Source organism: Dendrobates tinctorius, unplaced genomic scaffold (genome assembly GCF_039654945.1).
Source record: "Dendrobates tinctorius isolate UK_male_01 unplaced genomic scaffold, ASM3965494v1 ptg000024l, whole genome shotgun sequence".
Lineage (NCBI taxonomy): Eukaryota > Metazoa > Chordata > Amphibia > Anura > Dendrobatidae > Dendrobates > Dendrobates tinctorius.
Window position 1 is genome coordinate 1,853,250 of NW_027361692.1, and position 17,446 is coordinate 1,870,695.

At 45.3% G+C, this 17,446-nt stretch overlaps 1 protein-coding gene across 1 annotated transcript in view; it reads right to left on the reverse strand.

Moving 5' to 3' along the window:
• The window catches only part of MEI4 (meiotic double-stranded break formation protein 4), a 344,771-nt gene extending 327,925 nt beyond the window's left edge, over window positions 1-16,846 (reverse strand). The window contains exon 1 of the mRNA XM_073569293.1: window positions 16,811-16,846. The gene's annotated coding sequence lies outside the window, so the exon portion shown is untranslated. The remainder of the gene's footprint in view (window positions 1-16,810) is intronic.
• Between the last annotated feature and the right edge of the window lie 600 nt (window positions 16,847-17,446).

Here is a 17,446-nt window from a genome sequence, read left to right on the forward strand (position 1 = left end):
TCGGATCACAGGTCCTATGGTGATCACAGTGCCTCCATCTGCCTCATTATAGGGAATTTTTCGCCGGTGATTCTGTCTGAATCATGTTTTTCAGAGATTTACATGGAAGTAAATGCAAGTGTTCAGCGTAGAGCGCAGGGTAAATACGTGCCGGGCCTTACTGCGATCTTTTGGAGGCCGAATGAACAATTCCACAGCAGGTGAAGAATTGGTTTTATTTATTTTTTACACAGTTACTCATGCGGTATAAGTGATTAGGCGACTTTATTCTTCAGCTCTGTGCGATTACAGAGATACCAGATTTATATCCTTTTTTTATGTTTAGCTGTTATCACACACTAAAAGATGCTTTTTTTGCAAGAAGTTTTTACATTACCATAATTTGAGAACTATAATTTTTCCTTATTTTGACCCACAGAGTCATTTGAAGTCTTGCTTTTTGCGGGATGAGCTGAAGCTTTTATTGGTCCAATTTCAGGCGCATGACATTTTTTGATCGCTTCCTATTTCAATTTTTGCAGAGGCCAAAAGACAATTCAGCAATTGTTTTTTTTCTTCATTCTGCTTGTGGTAAAATTGATAAGGCAGTTTTATTTTTGGGTCAGTACGATTATAGCGATGCCACATTTATATTTTTTTTATGTTTTGGCGCTTTTACACAATAAAAACTTTTACAGAAAAAATATTTATTTTTGCATTGCTTTATTCTGAGAGCTATAACTATTTTATTTTTCCACTGATGGAGCTGTATAGCAGCTTGTTTTTTTGCGGGACAAATACTGTACTGTAGCGCTTCAAGAGAAGGTGCCGTAATTTTAAATTTTTGTATTAATAATTATTGAATATACAAGCAATTATTTTTAATACAAAATTAAATTAACTGCTTTAATAGTTTTTTACTTATTGACTTTTATGTTTGCCACTGGGGCTGCTATTTTCACTAATGGGGGTGTGTGTTTCTGGGCACGACACTTGCACACCTCACTTACGGCAGCCATGGGCATAGACGCCAACGATCGGACTCCGACTGCATCTCTTGCATTAAGGCCGCTCCTCCTGCCTCTTAGCTGTGACCTGGGCATGCCCCCTGGGCTGTCCAGGTCACAGCTGTGGGAGGAGATCGCGGCCATTTTGTTGGAGCCCGCAGCATATGCTGTTGGCTTTATTTTCCCATGTCATTGCACACTGCTCAGTGCGTGTGATGACAGGAGCTGCCGGTAAGACTGCTGGTCAGAGCGCTGCTGGGTCATGCTGTCAACATGTCAGCGTGACCCCACAGCTGTGACTGTCACCCGCGATAAAGCTACTGCCGGTACTGTCGGTCACAGCACTGCGGGATCATGCTGGCAGATGTCAGCGTGATTCCGCAGCTGACTGTGACCTGCAGCGGTGACCTGTGGTAAAAAAGCATAATATTTTTTAAGAAAATGTTAACATTAATTCTTTACATTTTTTCAATTGCTGAAAAAAGAATTTTTGATGGCACCTTCCTTTTCAGCTCTCCGTGCAGTGAGGAGGTGGACGCTGACAAGTCGATGGCCAGGTCCTGTATAGTGTCAGCGGGCCACTCTCCTGATGATCACTGAGATTTATTGCAGGAGTCTGAACTTTCAGGGTTGCCCTGTCAGTGCCAAGTCATCGGCTCCAGGGTCACCAGATCTGCAAAAAAGTTCAGTATACTGCAATAAGTCTCCATCCTATACCTCAGAGTGACCAGAGGCACTGTAAGGAGGAAGACCGGGCTGCGGGTACCTGTGTTGTGCCGGGGCCGGAACTGTCGAGGCTGCGCCCAGTGTTGCCAGAGGGAAGGAAAGGGGGACCGGGCAGGTCTCATGACCCGGGGAGAGGGGACGTGGCTCACCTGAGCAGTCAACATGAAACGCAGGAAAGTCTCCTCAGTTTCCCGCCGGCAGCGAAACGAGATGCAAGCGTGTGGCACGCTCCGCAGCGTGAGACAGCGCGGAGCTGAGCCGCGTCAGAGCCTTTGCGTACGTGCCATCAAGTCAGTGGATGTGCAGAGCGCCATGCGCCCAGCTAAGCAGAGTGCAGTGCTGACGCAGAGGACCAAGGGCCGAGTACAGGAACCTGAGGTGCGTTTTCCATTGCTAAGGATGCGAAGCGACACCCGTGCTGGATAGAGACTACTACAGAGATCACCACTTCAGCTGCACAGATTTATGGACTAGGGGCTCAGCGGGCAGAACCGGTGATCGCCCGCTGCCACCTGAAGCCAGACTTGGATCTGTTGGGATCCACCCAGAAGACTTCATACTGGCCGTTGCTGGTACTACCACCCCCAATGGATTGCCTGCGGCTGAGGAGCCTAAAGACACGATAAGTTTAACCCCTCTCTGACATGAGACGTATTATTCCATCCATGTGCCCTGGGCCCCTATGACCATTGACGGAATAGTTCGTCTCAGCGATTCACCGCGCACACCATAAACTTCTGTGAAGCACTTGGGGGTTCAAAGTGCTCACCTCACATCTAGATAAGTTCCTTAGCTGGTCTACTTTCCAAAATGGTGTCACTTGTGGGGGTTTCCACTGTTTAAGCACATCATGGGCTCTTGAAACGCGACATGGCGTCCGATCTCAATTCCAGCCAATTTTGCATTGAAAAAGTCAAACGGTGCTCCTTCCCTTCCGAGCTCTGCCGTGCGCCCAAACAGTTGTTTACCTGCATATATAGGGTATCAGCAGACTCAGGACAAATTGTACAACAACTTTTGGGGTCCAGTTTCTCCTGTTACCCTTGGTAAAATAAAAAAAAAAAAAAAGGATCTGAATAAGTTTTTGTGAAAAAAAGTTGAATGTTCATTTTTTTAAAAAAACATTCTAAAATTTCCTGTGAAGCACCTGAAGGATTAATACACCTTCTCAAATGTGGTTTTGAGCACCTTCAGGGGTGCAGTTTTTAGAATAGTGTTACTTTTGGGTATTTTCTATGATATAGACCAGACCTGGGGCTGAAAACCTGAGAGCCGCACCATGTCCTCCCGCCTGCTGTCTCCCACCCTCTGTCTCCTGCCTGCTGTCAGCATTGGTGAAGGAGGGGCCTCCGGCCACTTCCTCCACCAATCAGCGTGTGAAACAGCTGACACAATGATACGATGTCATCGTGTCAGCTGTGTACCACTGGAGAGTCTGCTCTGGAGGCAGAGGCAGAAGCAGGACGCCTGGGAGCGGGATGATGTGAGTATGTGGTGTTTTTTTTTCATGTGTATGAATATGGGGGGGGGGGGGGGTGACAGCACATAGGGGTTCTATGGGGGTGACATACAGCACATGGGGATTCTATGGGGGTGACGTGCAGCACATGGGGATTCTATGGGGGTGACGTGCAGCACATGGGGATTCTATGGGGGTGACGTGCAGCACATGGGGATTCTATGGGGGTGACGTGCAGCACATGGGGATTCTATGGGGGTGACGTGCAGCACATGGGGATTCTATGGGGGTGACGTGCAGCACATGGGGATTCTATGGGGGTGACGTGCAGCACATGGGGAGGCTATGGGAATGCTGTATACTGTCATGCAATATATGGAGAGGCTGTGTGGGGCTCAATCAGTATATGGGGAGGCTGTGAGGGGCCTCATGCCAGAGGCGTAGCTAGAGTTTTGGTTCGGGGGGGGGGGTGAAACTTCTGAGTGGGCCCCTAACTAGGTAGCTTTGATTACAACTCGGTGACGCACCCTAATAGTGGATGTAGGAGATGACTGCGCTGTTACTGAAAATAATCCCTATATAAAGACCAATATTGATATTACCACCATATGGTCAGTGGTACATACCAGTCCTACAGAACATATAAGTGACTACTGCACAGTTATAGTTGGTGTCTTAACGCTGACATTCTTTCTGATGGAATCGTTCACTTTTCACGTCTTTTCCATCTTGCCCAGACCGACATGTCAACTTCTCCAGCCAGGACTCTGCTATAGAGAATACAAGAAAGACACGTTTTGTTTCACTTCTCATATTCCAGCCCCATCATCATGTAACCCCAACCTGCACAAACCCCTCATCCTGCTGATACCCCAATACTGAGTTGCTGCTGCCATATGTGTCCCTATTACTGCACCTGATACCCCAATGCTGAGCCGCTGCTGCCATATATATCCCTATTACTGCACCTGATACCCCAATACAGAGCCACTGCTGCCGTATGTGTCCCTATTACTGCACTTGATATCCCAATGCTGAGCCACTGCTGCCATATGTGTCCCTATTACTGCACCTGATACCCCAATACTGAGCTGCTGCTGCCGCATGTGTATCTATTACTGCACTTGGGACCCCAATGCAGAGCCACTGCTGCTGTATGTGTCCTTATTACTGCACCTGATACCCCAATGCTGAGCCGCTGCTGCCGCATGTGTCCTTATTACTGCACCTGATACCCCAATGCTGAGCCACTGCTGCCGCATGTGTCCCTGTTACTGCACCTGAGACCCCAATACTGAGCTGCTGCTGCTGCATGTGTCCCTATTACTGCACTTGACACCCCAATGCTGAGCCACTGCTGCCACATGTGTCCTTATTACTGCACCTTATACCTCAATGGTGAGCCGCTGCTGCCGCATGTGTCCCTATTACCGCACCTGATACTCCCTATACACACCTTGTACACACGTGGCTCTGCTCCGTACACCCTGTACACACACGGCTCCGCTCCGTACACCCTGTACACACACGGCTCCACTCCGTACACCTTGTACACAAACTGTTCCACTCACCCCTTACACACACGGCTGACATGACAACCAGCACAGCAGAGTCCTGCAGCCACTGAAGCCCCTGATCATGTGACCCCTGACTCCGCCCCTCCTGTGACCTGATCACAGGTCCTGTGCGCACAGAATAGCCCAGGGCGACATTGCTGGCTGAGAGGTGGGGGGCCCACTGCTGGCACCGGGGCCCCCCCACCGCCTTCTCAGGGGCTCATAGCAACCGGGCAGCAGTAGGGAGATCGATTCTCCCTGCTCTGCCGCAGAATAGTGATGTAGTGTAGCTCCGGTGGGCCCCCTCAGAGCGCGGGGCCACCGCCCCCCTGCCCCCCGGTAGCTACGCTACTGCCTCATGCAGTATATGGGAGGCTGTGTGGGGCCTCATTCAGTATGTGGAGAGACTGTAGGGCTCATGCTGTATATAAGAAGGCTGTGTGGGGCTCATACAGTATATGGGGAGGCTGTGTGGGGCCTCATGCAGTACATGAGGAAACTGGGGCTCATGCAGTACATGGGGAGGCTGTGTGGGGCTCATTCTGTATATAGGGAGGCTGTGTGGGGCTCATACTGTACATGAGGAGGCTGTGTGGGGTTCATGCTGTACATGGGGAGGCTGTGTGGGGCTTGTTGTTAAATCTCTTTCTGGGCTCCCTCTGGTGGTTACTGAAGGTAGTGGAGCTGGTCAGATTGACAGTTGTTGTGAGTTCTCTTTCTGGGCTCCCTCTGGTGGTTACTGGAGGTAATGGAGCTGGTCAGACTGACAGAGGCTTGCCACCTTATAATGATAATGACGATTGGAGATCTGGGGTTTCTGACTGGAGTATTTAAGACAGCTGACGTCCTTCAATCCCTGCTGGTGATTTTCTTCCCGTGCCTTCTGAGGTCTGATGTCTCCTGCTCTGTTCCTGCATGGTTCAGTTAAGTGGTTCATTTGCTAGTCTTTATGCATTTGATCTTGTTTTGTCTATCTCTGCTTTGTGTGGGTCAGCTTGCTCCTGCTGGGGCTGTGCTGGATCACCGCTTGTTACTGCTTGTGTCAGTTTGTTCTGTCCCCTGTTATATTGGTCTCAAATTTACTTTACTTTCAGTATATACCAGAGTGCTGATATAGTGGGGGTGAAGTCATATGACTTCAGTGTTTTTTGTGCATCAGACGTGTTGGATTTTTCAGGGTTTTTTGCGTGATTGCAGACAGTGTCTTTCCTTTCCTGTCCTGTCTAGTCAGTCTGGGCCCCATCATTTGCTCAGTCTATTTTTCTGCCTGCGTTTATGTTTTCATCTTGTCTCACCGACAATATATTTTTGGGGGCTATCTATTTCTTTGGGGTCTGCTCCGGGGCAGTTTAGATTTCACCTTTCTTGCTTTAGGCTGAGTTAGCTCTCCGGCTGTGCCGAGGCATCTAGGGCATCGTAGGTACGCTCCACAGCTACTGCTAGTTGTGTGGATAGGATCAGGGGTCTGCAATCCGCTTAGTTATCAACCTCTCTGGTTTTCTGGTGGCTTAGCCTGGTCCTGCTATCCTCCTCGGTGACCCACTCATAACAGGGGCTCACGCAGTACATGGGGAGGCTCACTATCCCTCTACTAGTAAAGCCAGAATTGAGCCCTTCTTTTCCTCACTCAAGACTTTTCATCTCCTTTGGCATGGTTAAAAGTTATTTTTTCATTTTTATTACTTTTGGGATATTACTAGCACGTGTTTTACCATCCAGCTTGTCCTATTGCAAGAGGATTGTGAAAACCACAGCAGGGTTTTTTTATACTTTCCTTTGTTAAATAAGATATTTGGTTCAGGTGATCACCTAATCAGAAGCACATTAAATAGAATGAGGTGTACTCTGGTTGGAATTCAACTGACACTGGAAAGGTATGGCTGTCAGACATGTAGAGAAGCTGATTTTTATAAAACTGTGCAGTGGACTCTTAATTTTTGCCAGAGCTGTATATTAATTTGTAGAATAGCATATTTAATTCTTTGGAGAACAAGAAGTAATTAAAATAGAAATAGCTGCAGACCTGACAAACAGATTTAATCAGTTTTGACTGTGAAATAGGTGGGTCAAAGAAGGGGGATGGAATATAATGGGATATGGCTAGTGATGAATAATGTAGTGCCGCCATCCCTGCATGCTGCTCCCCTCCTACCGGCAGTGGGACGCAGACACCGTCCTATCCTGTTGCACTGCACGCAGAACCCCGGGCACGTGCCCATGATCCCTCCTTCTAACAGGAGCCCTGCACATAGTCCTTAAGTGTCTCCAGCCAATGGCTGGGAGACACTAGTTATTTAAGGCACCTCCACCTGTATAGATGTGCCTGTGCAATGTTGTTAGCTAGTTCCTGCACGCTTTCTAGTTCTCAGAACCCTGCCAGTTTGTTCCCATTAATACTGCTAGTATCTCTCCATCATTAACTTCGGTGTCAGTACCTGCCTTGTCAGGCTGTATTTCAGCCGGACCCAACTGCACCTGCATTGCCAGTCTGTACATTTGTTGGTCCGGTGTGCACCTGTAGTGCCAGTCTGTATATCAGCTGGTCCCGACTGAACCTGCCATGTCAGTGTGTACACCAGCCGGTCCCATCTGCACCTGCTGTGCCAGTCTGTACATCAACATGACCCATCTGCACCTAACATAGTAACAACATTATTAAGGTTGAAGGAAGACATTAAGTCCATCTAGTTCAACCCATATCCTATTCAAACTTGCCCTAACATGTTGATCCAGAGGAAGGCAAAACAAAACCCATGTGGCAAACAGTAAGCTTCACATTGGGGAAAAAAAATTCCTTCCCGACGCCACATACGGCAATCAGACTAGCTCCCTGGATCAATGCAATATCAAGGAAACTAGTGTATAGAACCTGTAATATTATTCTTTTCAAGAAAGGCATCCAGACCCTTCTTAAATTTTAGTATGGAATCACTCATTACAACATCATACGGCAGAGAGTTCCATAGTCTCACTGCGCTTACAGTAAAGAATCCACGTCTGTGATTATGCTTAAACCTTCTTTCCTCCAGACATAGAGGATGCCCCATTGTCCCTGTCACAGGTCTAAGGAGTAAAAAGATAATTAGAAAGATCTTTGTACTGTCCCCGCATATATTTATACATCGTAATAAGATCACCCCTAAACCTTCAATTTTCCAAACTAAATAACCCCAAGTGTAATAACCTATCTTGGTATTGCAGACCCCCCTGTTCCCTAATAACCTTGGTCGCTCTTCTCTGCACCCGCTCCAGTTCAGCTATGTCTTTCTTATACACTGGAGACCAGTACTGTACACTGTATTCTAAGTGTGGTCACACTAGTGACTTATATAGAGGTAAAATTATGTTCTCATGAGCATCTATGCCTCTTTTAATGCATCCCATTATTTTATTTGCCTCTGCGGCAGCTGCCTGACTCTGGCCACTAAATGTGAGTTTGTCGTCCACCCATGCACCCAGATCATTTTCAGTGACAGTTTTGCCCAGTGTTTTACAATTAAGCACATAACTATACATCTTGTTTGTTCTACCCAAGTGAATGACCTTACATTTATCCCCATTAAAGCTCATTTGCCATTTATCAGCCCAAGCTTCTAGTTTGCATAACTCCTCCTGTAATTTAAAATTGTCCTCCTCTGTATTGATTACCCTGCAGAGTTTAGTGTCATCTGCAAATATTGAAATTCTACTCTCTATGCCCCCTTCAAGGTCATTAATAAATATGTTAAATAGGGCAGCACGGTGGCTTGCAGTGCTGGAGTCCTGGGTTCAAATCCCACCAAGGACAACATCTGCAAGGACTTTGTATGTTTTCCTCGTGTTTGTGTGGGTTTCCTCCGGGTACCCCGGTTTCCTCCCACATTCAAAAGACATACTGATAGGGGATTTAAATTGTAAGCCCCATTGGGACAGTAATGATAATGTGTGCAAACTGTGAAGTGCTGTGGAATATGTTAGTGCTTTATAAAAATAAAGATTGTTAAGAAATAAAGTGGGCCCAATACTGACCCCTGTGGTACACTGCTGCTAACTGACTGTGCTCCATTAATAACCACCCTTTGTTTCCTATTGCTGAGCCAGCTCTAAACCCACTTACACATGTTATGCCCATTGTTCTCATTTTAAGTATCAACCTTTTGTGTGGCACCGTATCAAAAGCTTTTGAAAAGTCCATGTACACCACGCCACTGCATTCCCTTGGTCCAGTCCAGAACTTACTTCTTCATAAAAGCTTATCAGATTAGTGTGACAGGAACGGTCCCTTGTAAACCCATGTTAATATTGGGTCATGAGGTTATTCTTCTTCAGATGCTCCAGTGTTGTGAGTTCATTTTCCCCTTCGTCACTGAGGTCTTGTGAACTCCCAATTCTGGTAAAGGAAGGTAATGAGCCTGATTATCAGGCACCTGAGGCTAATGAGGATGACTGGCTGAGTGGAGTCACGGACTGGATATAAGGCTGCCGACGCCCTTCTGCCCTGCGGGTGATTTCTCTGTGGACTTCTAGGACACCCGTCTGATTCCTGCTCCCCTAAAGCTAAGTTTTTTGCTTTGCCTGCTGCATTTGTGTTTTGTTTTCCTTGCTTTTCTGGATTCTGCCATTCCCTGCTGGGGTGAGCTGAATCTCCTTTTGCTCTGTCTTCGGAATATTCCTGAGTACTGACATAGCTTTTTGAAGCCTAGCGTCTTCAGGGCCTTTTTCACTGTCAGTCTGTTGGCTCTTATTTTCATAGGGTTTTTCATGGATTGCAGACAGCAGCCTTCCTGTCCTTTCCTATGTAGTTAGCTTGGGCCCCATCTTTGCTCAGTCTATCTTTCTGTCTGTGTTAGTGTTTTCATCTTGCTTCACCGTCATTATATGTTGGGGGCTGCCTTTTGCTTTGGGGTCTGCTCTGGGGCAGTTTAGATTTCCCCTTTCTTTCTTTAGGCCTATTTAATTCTCCGGCTGTGATCGAGGGGTCTAGGGCATCGTAGGAACCCCCCACGGCTACTGCTAGTTGTGTTGATAAGTTCAGGGGTCTGCAATCCGATATCTGCCAACTTCTCTGGTTTTCTGGACTTAGCTAGCATTTCTGTTTTTGCCTCCTACGGTGACTCAATCATAACACTCCAGTATAGTATCTCTTAGAAAACCCTCCAGGATTTTTCCCAGAGTTGAGGTTAAACTGGCCTATAATTTCCAAGTTCAGTTTTTGTCCACTTTTTGAATATTGGCACCACATTTGCCATACGCCAGTCCAGTCGTACAGACCCTGTTATTATGGAATCTTTAAAGATTAAAAATATTGGTCTATGACTGTACTTAATTCCTACAGTACTCGGGGATTTGTCAATTTTAGCGATTTTTAGATACCGCGGTACTTCCTGCTGGGTTAAGCAGGTGACATTTAATGGAGAATTTTTTTTATCACTGATCATGTTATTCATCATGGGATTTTCTTGTGTAAATACTGTTGAAAAAAAGTCATTTAGTATATTGGATTTTTCCTCATCCTCATCCACCATTTAACCCAGACTATTTTTAAGGGGGTCAACATCATCATGTTTTAGTTTCTTACTATTTATGTAGTTAAAGAATATTTTGGGATTATTTTTACTTTCTCTGGCAATGAGTCTCTCTGTCTCAATTTTTGCTGTCTTGATTTGCTTTTTACAGAATTTAATTGTCTGTATTTATTTAATGCCTCATCACTACCTACTTGCTTTAATTCTCTAAATGTTTTATTTTTGTCACTTATTGCGCCCCTTACAGCTCTATTTAACCATAGTGGTTTCCTCCTATTTCTAGCATGTTTATTCCCATATGGTATATATTGTGCACAGGTCCTATTCAGGATGCTAATAAACGTCTCCCATTTTCTGTGTGTATTTTTATGTCTCAGGATATCGTCCCAGTTAATTGCACCAAGATCATCTCTCATCCGTTGGAAATTTGCTTTCCTGAAGTTTAGTGTCCTTGTAACCCCTCTACTACACATCTTATTAAAGGATACATGAAAACGTATTATTTTGTGATCACTATTACTCAACTGACCATCAACCCCTATATTTGATATGCGGTGTGGCCTGTTAGTTAATATTAGGTCTAGCAGTGCCCCCCATCTTGTTGGGTCCTGAACCAGTTGTGAAAGGTAATTGTCTCTCATAGTTGCCGAAAACCTGTTACCTTTGCTGGAACTTCAGGTTTCGGTTCCCCAATGTATTTTAGGGTAGTTGAAGTCCCCCATAATAATGACTTCTCCTTGAGTCGCAGCTTCATCTATTTGCTTTATGAGGATATTCTCTGTTGCTTCCATTATTTTTGGAGACTTATAACAAACCCCTATCAGTAATTTATTATTTTTCCCCCTCCCCTTTTCTCCACCCACAGGGACTCTACATTTTCATTAGACTCATTTATATTATCACGCAGGATGGGTTTTAAGGATGATTTTACATATCAACACACACCTCCCCCTCGCTTATTTGTACGGTCATTTCTGAACAGACTATAGCCCTGTAAATTAACAGCCCAATCATGGCTCTCGTCCAGCCATGTCTCAGATATCCACACCATGTCATAATTATGTTCCAACAAAATTAATTCTAATTCCTCCATTTTGTTGGCGAGGCTTCTGGCATTAGTATACATGCACTTTATGTATCTCTCTGTACCTCTATTCTTTCTTAAATTATTAATTGTTCTAACCTCACCCCCAATTTCATTATTTGTGCCCAGGTCTCTATCTGCACTGTCTTCCCCTCCTATAAATGGAATACCCTCCCCCACAGTCCCTAGTTTAAACACTCCTCCAACCTTCTAGCCATTTTCTCCCCCAGCACAGCTGCACCCTCCCCATTGAGGAGCAGACCATCCCTAGCGTAGAACCTATAGCCAACTGAGAAGTCGACCCAGTTCTCCAGGAACCCAAACCCCTCCTTCCTCCACCAATTCCTGTTCCACTTATTAACCTCACTAATCTCCCGTTGCCTCTCTGGCGTGGCATGTGGTACAGGAAGTATTTCCAAAAATACCACCTTGGAGGTCCTTGCTTTAAGCTTGCAGCCTAATTTCCTGAAATCATCTTTAAGGACCTTTCACCTACCGCTAACTTTGCCATTTGTGCCAATGTGCACCATGACCGCTGGATCCTCACCAGCCCCTCCCAGTAATCTGACAACCCGATCAGCGATGTGTCGGACTCGAGCTCCAGGTAGGCAGCACACCGTTCGACGATCCCTGTCTTTGTGACTGATTGCCCTATCTGTTCCCCTAATAATTGAGTCCCCCACTACCAGCACCTGTCTGGCCTGCCCTGCTCTATTTCCCCCTTACTGGAGCAGACACTCCTCCGGCTTTCAGAGGACGTTCCTTGCTGCAGCAGTGCTGCCCCTGCACTGACACTCCCCTCATCTGCCAACTTAGCAAACTTATTGGGGTGTGCCAGATCAGGACTAGCCTCCCTGGTGCTCTCCCCTCTACCCCACCTTCTAACTGTCACCCAGCTAGCTGCTTCACTGTCCTGCAGCTCCAACCTAGCATCCCCCCCCCCCAATCTATCCCATTGAGCTTCTGCTCAGCGAGCAGAAGACTCCTTTCCAAATTGTCTATGGATCTCAGTGTTGCCAGCTGCACATTTAGATCCAGTATCTGGGCTTCCAAATGCACAACGCGCTCACATCTCAAACAGCAGTATGCACCCTCGACCAGCTGTTCAAGGATTTCATACATGCGGCAAGACGTACACTGGATGGCATTGGCAATAGTGGAGCACATCCTAATGAGGATTGCACCAGACAGAAAAGATAAATAAAAAATATATAATAAAATATAACAGTAATCCAATAATACCTCCCTTGGAAACTCCCTGAATCCAAAGTCACTGAATCACAAGTCACACAGAGAGAAAAAATAGGTTAAACAAGCCCCCCAAAAATTGAACAGGTAGAAAAGCACTCAGCAACCCACAATTCAGCAACTCACACCAAATCATATTGAGATTCTGATTTGGCTTTTATCCTAAGTCATATTACAAGACTCGTTAAAGGGTTGATTGTGACTTGTAGGATCGCTACTACCAATAGGTGGCGCTGTAGAGTAAAAGTCCTCTTTCTTTCTGAAGAGGCAATTTGCATATTATTTTCCCAGAGGAGCATTGCACGGCGAATAAGCCTCCTTACCTTGACAAGCCAGAGCTGGCATGTCACTCTCCGCAAGGAGAAACCTTACCTCTTAGACCTTAGTCCAGAGCCTCTCACCTAGCCAAATCAGATCTCATACTTTGCACTGACGAGAGCCAACAGCTCGAAACACCGTGTCTGCAAATTGAGATTCTGATTTGGCTTTTATCCTAAGTCATATTACAAGACTCGTTAAAGGGTTGATTGTGACTTGTAGGATCGCTACTACCAATAGGTGGCACTGTAGAGTAAAAGTCCTCTTTCTTTCTGAAGAGGCAATTTGCATATTATTTTCCCAGAGGAGCATTGCACGGCGAATAAGCCTCCTTACCTTGACAAGCCAGAGCTGGCATGTCACTCTCCGCAAGGAGAAACCTTACCTCTTAGACCTTAGTCCAGAGCCTCTCACCTAGCCAAATCAGATCTCATACTTTGCACTGACGAGAGCCAACAGCTCGAAACACCGTGTCTGCAAATTGAGATTCTGATTTGGCTTTTATCCTAAGTCATATTACAAGACTCGTTAAAGGGTTGATTGTGACTTGTAGGATCGCTACTACCAATAGGTGGCGCTGTAGAGTAAAAGTCCTCTTTCTTTCTGAAGAGGCAATTTGCATACCAAATCACATAGGTATTTGTTAAAGGTTTTCCAAATACCTCTTCACTGAATCACAAGTCACACACTTACCACAGTTCGCACTTATGCTCAGGTCACACTCAGCTCATTCACACTCAGGCAGAAGATTTAAAGAGATTTTTTTTCCCTTTTACCAGCAAGCCACCCTGCTGCTCATTGCACTTCCTGCCGTGCTAATCGGTAGATCTGCTGGACCCTTCTGTATCTGTGGTTCTGGTGTTCCTGCCCTGCCTGCCAGGATTAGCTTTATGCACCTACTAAGCCATAGCAGCTAAATGTCCATTAGGGGTCAGCTGCCGTGAGCCAATGGTCTGTCCTGGAGTAGCACATAGTGTGCTTCCGGAGTCAAGCCTAACCCCACCATCAGGGACTCTAGTGAAAGTTCAGATGTTCACCTAGTTCCACACCTACAGGCTCTCCTCGAAACATGGCTCAGTGGTTACACCACTCTTATTACAAATAACATATATAGCCATGTTTCATTTCAAATGCATGTTAGTGAAATGGACAATAAGTTAGGGGTCTTTTGTATAGCGACAGTTGGGGTTCGATGAGAGGGGGGAAATAAAGATTGGAGACCTTCAGAAAGACTCCCAGAGATTTCAAATAGAGTATAAAGTGAAAAGAATGTTGTGATAAGGCTACCAGACTGAAGGTAAAAGATAATGCATTTGAAAAATGAGATATATGGTGGCCTATTTTTTATTGGAAGTTTTTCAATAGAAGCCTAAAGAGGTTGGCCATTTTCTCTTGTTAGTGCAGTTTTCCTCCCAAACTGACCTGCACTTCTGTCCATAATATGGCTGCTGTTTGGGGTCATGTGATCAGACCTGTCCATCATCTTTCTCCGATGAAAATGTCACTTGCTATTGGAATGATGGACGTGATTGGTCACATGACCCTAAGCAGCAACGGTATTATGGACAGAGGTGCTGGTCAATTTGGGAGGAAAGCTGCAGTTACAAAAGAAAATTGCCAACCCTTTTAAAACCATTAACATTTTTCTAACTAAAATCAGTCTTCATTTTTGTAATATATTCCTGGGATCAAATAGACACCAGCCTAAGCTTTTAGAATCCACATTTTTCACTTACAAAGAATATATTTCTTTGGGGAGGGAAGGATCTACAGAATTTTTTGGTGGTATGAAATATAATGGAGCACTAAATGTACTTATTGTGCATACCATAATGAATAAAATAAGTATACTACATTTGCTGATACTGTCAGGCATATATGCTCATATGGTTTACATCGGACAGTTGGCTTTCCCTATTGATTTCAATGTATTTTCCTTAATGTATCCCTAACAACATATCAAGTCGCTAAACAAGTTCCAGAAGCATTTGCCAGACCTTGCAATTCCCAAATTTCTGTTGTGTCTGCGAGTTATGCAGCTGATAGACAATCAAATGTGTTGCCATTTCTCCAGAGAGGCCACATTTTGCCTCTTTGCTTCACATTTCAGAAATATGATTTAATAAAGGGAGCAAAATAGTTCTAAAGGGATACTGTTACAAAAATGTACAATTTCTTCATTATTTTTAAAAGATATGTTTTTTATGTGATGTTGTATAAGTGAGCTTAGTCTCTGAATAAATAATTTTGGTTTAGTTAAAGAGAACCTGTCATTCAATTCATGTTACCGTAAGTATGGGCTGCATGAATCAGAGCTTGACTGCAGCCAGGGGTGTTTTTAGCTGAAATGCCCTGGCATTTCAAAGAAAATATTGTCTGAGGTGGTCGGGGCAGTGTAGGGAGAGAAAGTCCTCTACCCGCTCAGCTCCAGGTGGTTGACAGGCCTCTCCCATGCATGTACATAGTGAAAGACTTTTGAATCACCTAGACCAGGGTTTCCAAACTCCAGTCCTCGGGGACCCAACAGGTCATGTTTTCAGGATTTCCTTAGTATTTTGCGGGTGATGGAAGTATCATCAAGGCATCAGGAATTCTCTCACATGTGTAACACTATGGAAATCCTGAAAACATTACCTGTTGGGGTCCACGAGGACTGGAGTTTGGTAACCACTGACCTAGACTGAAGCAGGGAGAAGCCAGCCAGAGAGCATCAAACTAGTCTCGTCCTCCCTATAGGATCTTCAAAATATATGTTCTCTGAAACACCGAAGCAATTCAGAGTTAAACATACCTGGCTAAAATCGTGCAGCCAGGCTCTAATTAATGTTGCCTGTTGTTTTGGCACCATGAATCGAATGCCAGATTACCTGTGATATAAGCACAAAGTACCATATACATTATTGGACATGTGCTTCTCTATGCTTACAATTATTAATTGTCTTTTTCCACAAACTGTATTTGTTTGGTATAAAATTTTTACTGCATGACCTGTAATATAAAAAATATGTTACAAAACCACTGTAAACTGCCCCTGTGAACATACCCATAAAACTTCTTCACATGTTGAAAATGTTATGTTTTTTTCATGCATATTTTTGTGCAGAAAAAATACAAGAGTAACAACAAGATAAATCAGATATTTAAAATTTAATACACACTGAGTTTTTTAATCCTTATTGACCTGTGGTATCTTTAACCCATTCATGACACTTGACGTACCAATAAGTTATTGACAGATAGGGGTTCCCAACCAATGATGTATAGGTACGTCATGGCAATTGTATATGGCACAGGAGGTGCCCGTACAATCACTGACGGGAGATCAGCTTACGTGTTAAGCTGGAGTCACACATAGCAATCTCGCTAGCGAGATCGATGCTGAGTCACAACTTTTGTGACACAACAGCGATCTCACCAGCGAGATCGCTGTGTGTGACAGCGATCAGCGACCGGCCTCCCTGCAAGAAACCTCTGGACTTTTTTTCCATCGCTGGTCTCTCGCTGGCCAGCACGCATCGCTGCGTGTGACAGGCGGGAGACCAGTGATCAGCTGTAAAAAATAATAAAAAAAATATTGTTATTCTCACCTTCCGACGTCCCGCGCAGCCATCCCTCCTCTCTCCACACTCCCGGTCCCAGTGATCCTTCGCACGAATGACCGCGAGACGTCCCGCTCCCGCGAGACCGTGACATTCTCGCTGTCATTCTCGCAAAGGATCACTGGGACCGGGAGCATGGAGAGAGGCGGGATGGCTGCACGGGACGTCGGAAGGTGAGAATAACAATATTTTTTATTTTAATTCTATTTTTTTACAGGGATATGGCAGCGCTAACGAACACAGCGATGCCGCGCGCTCGGTATCGCTGTGCTAATCGCTGGTGAAGCTGTCTGTGTGACAGCTCAAAAAATCATTTGAAAGGTAACTCACCAAACCCTGACTGATGCACTGGCAGGATGCAGCAGAACCCCATTGATAAAGGTTGGGGCAGCACAGGTGCATTCCACTGATAAGGACAGCCAGTAACCAATTGTGGTCTGGCTGCCCAGTGGAAAAACTGCACACAGATGAGGCTTGCATAAGGCATAAGTCACACTGATAAATGTGATGCACAAGTGTCTGAGCAGCCTATTAATCACGCCCATAATATTAGCAGGCGGGCTGCTCTGCACTATATATATACACATGCATCCCACAAAGGACCAAGCCAACATAAAGGGTTCTAGCTGCATCCTGCTAAAAAGTGCAAAAAGATAAATAGATATGGGGTATTGGTTACTATTTTGGCCAAAGCAGATAAGCTCACAACCCAACGTCAAGGGTCCCCAGATATTGTGAGTCCCTAACACTAAATATAGACAAACACTAAGGCGGGAGTCACACTGGCGCGGAATACGGGCGAGTGAGAGGCGCTAAAAGCCCGCATTAGACACGGACCAATGATTCTCTATGGGGTCCCTCGCACCAGCCGTATATTTCTCATCCGTATTCTAGGCTCCGTGCCAATCGCAGCATGCTGCGATTGTCAGCGTACTACGGCCGTAGTACGCCAATGCAAGTCTATGG